This window comes from Phyllostomus discolor, chromosome 3, assembly GCF_004126475.2.
Source record: "Phyllostomus discolor isolate MPI-MPIP mPhyDis1 chromosome 3, mPhyDis1.pri.v3, whole genome shotgun sequence".
Classification (NCBI taxonomy): Eukaryota; Metazoa; Chordata; class Mammalia; order Chiroptera; family Phyllostomidae; genus Phyllostomus; species Phyllostomus discolor.
Window position 1 is genome coordinate 156,289,984 of NC_040905.2, and position 6,865 is coordinate 156,296,848.

The window sequence follows — 6,865 nt, forward strand, 5'->3', positions numbered from 1 at the left end:
ACACTTGGTCTTTATTCAAATACTACTGGTGTTCTCCTAAGAAGAGATTAAGACATAGAAAAAAAGACAGGGTAGAAACACACAGGAAACAGTTCATGTAAAGACAGCAAGAAGACAACCATCTATAAGCCTAGAAAAGATGCCTCAGGAGAAACTAAACCTACAGACACATTAATCTCATAATTCTGGACATAAGACTTGTGTGAAGAAAATTTCATTAGTTTAAATCTTTTAGTCAGTGTTATTTTTATGGCAGCATTAGCAAACTACTACAAATGTAAAACACTTTTGCTTTGAAATTACATAAAATATTGTTAAAGCACATTTTTTATGTTTTTTAAAGATTTCTTTCTCCACCAAAATTCTTTTGACCAGCTTTCCTGTACAATAACTTCAGCTTTGAAAACCACTTTGCACTGAAACAAATCTTTACTTTTTTTTGTTATGAAAGAAAAATAATGATCCATATTATTTTCTGATTGGCCTTCTAAGAATTTGTATTAGTCTAATTCAACATCTTAACCTGGGGTGAGTATTATGTTTTAGAGTAAAAACGTATTCCATATAATGTTATTCATTGGAGTCATCCCTTCAAACTTTAGTAGTCTGCAGAATCCAACTGAGGTATATATATATCATTCCAGAAAACCTAATATTTGAGTTGTCCACTCTTCACATTTGTCTGGGTGACCCACTGATGAAATATTTTTTTTGAGAACACAGAACACATAAACTCTATTCAAATTGTACAAAGTTTGTATATCATCTTGATTTAAATATAATTAAGAAATTTATGAATATTTTCTAAACATTGGACACATTTTTCTTAAAAATAATTGATTAAAATACCCTGTATTGGTTGATAATCCAGATGGCATTTTCACTCAAAACTTTCCCACAAGATATATAGGTCTGTATTCCACAGAGAAAAAATAATAATTCGTTAGGTATTTTGTGAAGAGGGCAAGACAGTCAGTGAAACAATTTCTGTTATTTTCTAACTCTTCAATTGTGAGTGGAATGGAAGTCCCATTCCATAAAACTTTCAGTATTACATGTATTTTAGGTTTGTATTTCAGTACAATTCTTTTACAGATTTTTATATGACCATACTTTAAAAAACAAAAGAATGCTAAATGATGCGTTTCCTGATTAGTTCTTATGTACCTTTCCTATATGTGTGTGTATCTGCTCATTTATTCTGGGAAGAGCACACCTGCATGTTCAAATTGGGGCTGGTATTACCATTCATGGAAGCGAGCTGGTGTCGCCTGTGGAGTGTCCATTGCGTTTATCCTTACACCATCACATGGCTCAGCTGCTCGTCTACATTTGCCATCTGTAAATTAATGAGGTATGAAAAACAATCTTTTGAATCAAAGATCTTATAAATTTTTGAGAAATATTACTTAGTTAATTTATTAAAAACAATTCCTAAAATTAATAAGATATAGAATTATATGTCATTGTTTTGCTTAGAATAAAAACTTTAGTTTTTGAAACCTTCAGTAGAGGAAATATAATGGGATATCTGCTATTTTTAGATTTTGTTTTGTATTGTATTGAAAATCAAAAATTAAACGGCACACATAATTTACTACCAAGTTCTTAAAAATAAATAAAATATTGACATTGCTAGCAAACATAAAGAGATTCCATTACATTATTTAATAAGAAAAAAATAAACCCCCATTTTAGCAAAATATAAATAAATAAGTAAATTGTTAAGTAGCCTTGAAATCCTTAAGAAACTGAAGACACACTTGTCTGCAATATACTTAATTAAATAAAAAGCAATTCTTAATTGAGCAAAGGTTTTAAAGTACAAAACTTCAAAGAAGCTAAAACTCATGGTAGTAAAATTAAAAATTTACCTGACTTATATCTCAAAACCTCTTACAAGTATTGTAAAAAGACAATTACAAGGGTGTTTGATGCACCACTATTTTTACTGTAAAAGTCAGGAATGAGCCCTGGCTGGCATAGCTCAGTGGATTGAGCGTGGTCTGGGAACCAAAGTGTCCCAGGTTTGATTCCCAGCCAGGGTACATTCCTGGGTTGCAGGCCAGAACTGCCAGCAACCGCACATTGATGTCTCAGTCTCTCTCTCTCTCTCTCTCCCTCTCTCTCTCTCTCTCTCTCTCCCTCCCTTTCCTTTCTAAAAATAAATAAATAAAATCTTAAAAAAAAGGTTCATTAAAAAAAAAGTCAGGAATGAGTCTAAATATTTGTCAGTAATAATATTCAAATAAAATAACATCACACAAAGATTCATAACAATGAACTACATTTCTTACATATTAATGTGAATAGTTTTCCAAAACAAAGGCATGTGAAGAGAAGATGCATATTTATTCAAAAATAATAGCTAAGTTTGTAAAATAAAATATAAAAATATATACATTTATAAATGAAAATTGTATCTGTTTATAAACATAGAAATTGTGGGCTAGAAAGATATATGTGAAATTTTGACACGCTTTCCTTTCAGAGGTAAGGTAGAACTAAGGAGAGTGAGTAAAGTGAATTTCAACAACTCCATCCGTTGTAATTTATTTTTATTTTCTGTTTTCAAAATGTCAGGAAGGAATTTAACAAAATGTGTCAAATAAACCCTGCAGTAGTGGAAACATTACTTTTGTCAAATTTTTCTTTATAGTCATCTCCATTTTTAAAAATTTTCAGACTAAAAAATAAATAAATAAAAAAGAGAGAGAACCATTCTTTGCAGGAAACAAAATTTCCTACTTTCTAATATTTCTCAAGGAAACTGCTGGGATTATACCCTAAGAGTCCGGAAATACCGATTCAAAAGAATTTATGCATCCCAATGTTCATGGCAGCACAATTTACTATAACCAAGTGTTGGAAGCAACCTAAGTGCCCATCAGTAAATTAGTGGATCAATAAAACACGGAACATTTACACAGTGGAATACTATGCAGCAGAAAGAAAGAAGGAGCTCCTACCCTTTGTGACCACATGGATGGATCTGGAGACCTTATGCTAAGTGAAATAAACCAGTTGGTAAAAGACAAATACCATATGATCTCATTTATAGGTGGAACCTAATCAACAAAACAAACAAGCAAGCAAAATATAACCAGAGACATTGAAATAGAGAACAAACTGACCATCACCAGAGGGGAGTGGGGAGGAAGATAGCAGGGGAAGGAAGAGGAAGGGTTGTCAAGGAACATGTATAGAAGTCATGGACAAAGCCAGAGTGACATAGGATTGAGGGTAGGATGTGGGGGTGGGTGGATTGTGGGGGAGATGAGGGGGAGTGGTGGGGAGGAAAAGGAGACAGCTGTACCTGAACAATGATAAAAATGAAAAAGAAAACTGCAATGAATGTTTTATAAAAAACAGATATACTTGCTTGGTAATGTAATCAGAGAGTCATGGATCATCAGAAATAATATCAGTTACATTTCTGATGAAGTAAGTCAATCTGATTATGTTTTTAGTAAGAAGATTAAAACCCACAGGTTTTAAAATGAGTACAGTGGCCCATAACCCATATTTTTTTCAACATTTCTACTGAGGAACAGGTGAATTTTAGTTTACATTTAGAATCTGTTGTATATTAAATAACATTTTGTTGAAATTCATATCTGAAGAAATTGAAATTTGAAAACAATTCCAGAGCATAATGAGTAAATTACTAAAGGGGCACAAAGTACATTAAGGATAATTCATCTTCCAGAAAGAGTTTGTTGTCAGACCACTCTCCATGAAATGTTTGCCTTTCTCAGATTTTGGATGCAATTTATAATGTAAAACAAGATGTCACCCCAAATGATGCTATTTACCTTGGGCAAGATGCTTGAGCTAGAGAAAATCTGACCACAATGTCAAACTTGTGAAACACTGAAAAAACAAATATGTTTCATTAAAACAAATAAACAAGATACTTTGTGAAAATACCAATATTTGTAAAAAGGTCCTTCTGGACAAAAGCTCATCCTTTATGATACTGGGCCAAGCAGCTTGGCTCTCATCAAGCATAAGCAATTTGCCTCTCAACCCAGGAGAGGATAGAACTTATTTAAGACCCACCAACAATATATTATTTGGACTATATTACTTCTTGCCCTTTGGGGAAGGGTGTTTCAACTCAAAGTAATATTTATTCCACATACCACACTAAATTTTTTTTTAGTTTTCAAATTGATTTTGTAATTCCTATCTCATAGAGCCATCCGAATGGCCTTTACATTAAAGAGAGCCCTGAGACTCAAGACAGACCAAGAATCTCAATGAAACAATGTGACTTCAGAGAAAAACAGTTAAAATAACGAATTGTCTGCAATAAGGACAGTAAAAGAGTAGCCTAAGACTCACAGGAGAAAACTGAGCCTGTGGTAATGAAACTACTTTGTCTATTGCTATAAAACTGTTCAGTGGAATTCTCAGATCTCACTACCCTTATTGCTTATAACAGGGTCAAAGAATGCCTGCTCTAAAAAGTAATTTCTTATTATGTTTCCATCAACAACATACACATATTAAAGAATCCATGGAAAATATGAAGATAATGTTTTCAGTAAACACATTTAAACCTTAAAAATTTATGCAATTGAACTCTTTATTAAAATATAATAACAGCATACTTAGAACATGCTCTTAATTAGCACTCTAGCTACAAAAGTCTTATCTGAGTTTCTGATATTTCCAAGTTGAGCTTTGAATGAAACCATTTATTAGTCATTATTAGAGTAATCCCTATAGACACAAATGCTACTCCAAATAATCTAAGAAATGAATTTGCAAATAATAATTTTTAAAAAGTGTAATGTATGTCCACTTCACCATGTCATAGATATGTGTGTTTACAAGAAGCAATCAAATCTCTATTTTTTTTAATTTCCACTTAACTTTTTCATAGGAATAGTTTTATTAATTACCTAATGTGCATAAAGTGCTTTCCACATACACACACAAAAAAAGTGATTTTCAAAATGTTTTTGTTGAGAAAGAAGATAATTGCTAATGTTCTAAAGTGTATTATTCATGGCCACTCCTCAGGGTAGCATTTAAGTTGCTGGTATACGGTTAGTTGTTGAAAGATATCTAATGACCAAAAATAATAAGCACTTAAAATATGTGTACTCAGATAAATAAATAAATAAATAAATAAATAAGAAAAACAAATAAACAAAATGGAAAAGGAAGCCACTGTCTGGGAGAACATATTCATCAATGATATATCTGATAAGGGATTAACCTCCAAAATATATAAATAATTTATATAACTCAATGCAATGAAGACAAACAATCCAATTAAAAATGGGCACATTACCTGAATAGATGCATTTCCAAAGAGGACATACATATAGACAAAAGACATATGAAAAAATGCTCATCATCACTAATCACCAGAGCAGTGCAAATTAAAATCACAATGAGATATTGCCTTACATGGGTCAGAATAGCTACCATCAATAAATCAACAAACAACTGCTGGTGAGGATGTAGAAAAAGGGGGATCTTTTGCACTGTTGGTGGGAACGCACATTGGTACAGCCACTGTAGAAAGCAGTATATACCTTAATTACCTTAAGGTAACTAGATATTTTAAGTATACCTTAGAAAATTAAAAATAGAACAGCTTTATGACTCAGTGATCCCACTTCTGGAAATGTATCCTAAGAATCCTGAAATACTAAATTGAAAGAATATATGTACCACTCTATTCATAGAAGCATTATTTACAATAACTAAGATCTGGGAACAGCCCGAGTGCCCATCAGTAGATGAGTGGATAAAAACGCTGAGGCACACATTATTTGCCATTCAGTTTTAAATAATACTTTTGCTGGGTAGAGCAGTCTTGGCTGTAGGTCTCTGTTTTACATGAATTTGAATATTTCTTTTCTTTTTTTAAAGATTTTGTTTATTTAGAGAGGGAAGGGAGGGAAATAGAGAGAGAGAGAAAGAGAGAGCGAGAGAAACATCAATGTGTGGTTGCTGGGGGTTAATGGCCTACAACCCAGGCATGTACCCTGGCTGGGAATCGAACCTGGGACACTAAAAATATGGAATGCTTCACGAATTTGTGTGTCATCCTCGCACAGGGGCCATGCTAATCTCTGTATCTTTCCAATTGTAGTATATGTGCTGCCGAAGCAAGCACAAATTTGAATATTTCTTTCCCATCCCTTCTAGCCTGCAAAATTTCTTTTGAGAAATCCACTGACAGTCTTCTGGGAACTCCTCTGTAGGTAACTAACTGCTCTTCTCTTGTTGATTTGAAGATTCTCTCTTTATCTTTAACCTTTGGCATTTTAATTGTTATGTGCCTTGGAGTGGGAAAAACTAAAGGTTCATCATCACCAACCCATTATTATATGAAATGTTAAAGGGACTTATTTAAAAAAAGATGATAAAAATTATGAACAATAAAATGGTGATAAATGTATATCTATCAACAATTGAATCAAAAACAAAAACCTAAGTAAACAAGAATAACAGAGACCAAATCATGGGTACAGGGAGCATTTGATGGTTGCTAGGTGGGAGGGGGGTGTGGGGGAATGGGTGAAGAGGTGAGGGGATTAAGAAGTACCAGTGGGTAGTTACAGAATAGCCAGGGGAATGTGAAGTAGAGTGTAGGAAATGGAGTAGCCAAAGAACTTATACTCATGACCCATGGAAAGGAACAACGGTGTGTGGATTGCCTGAAGGAGTGGGGAGTGCAGGGTAGAGGGGGCAAAGGAGGAAAAAATTGGGACAACTGTAAGAACATAAACAATAAAATATAATTTTTAAAATGCATTTACACATTGAAATACTACACAAGATTTCAATTGTTTTTAGATTCTACATATAAACAAGATCATACAGTGTTTGTATTTCTCTT

General features: G+C 33.1%; 1 non-coding gene across 1 annotated transcript; it reads right to left on the reverse strand.

The window, feature by feature from the left end:
- Positions 1–6,035: 6,035 nt before the first annotated feature.
- On the reverse strand, positions 6,036–6,139 carry LOC114513779. Its single transcript, XR_003685871.1, has one exon. It is a non-coding gene; the product is annotated as a U6 spliceosomal RNA (small nuclear RNA).
- Positions 6,140–6,865: the final 726 nt, after the last annotated feature.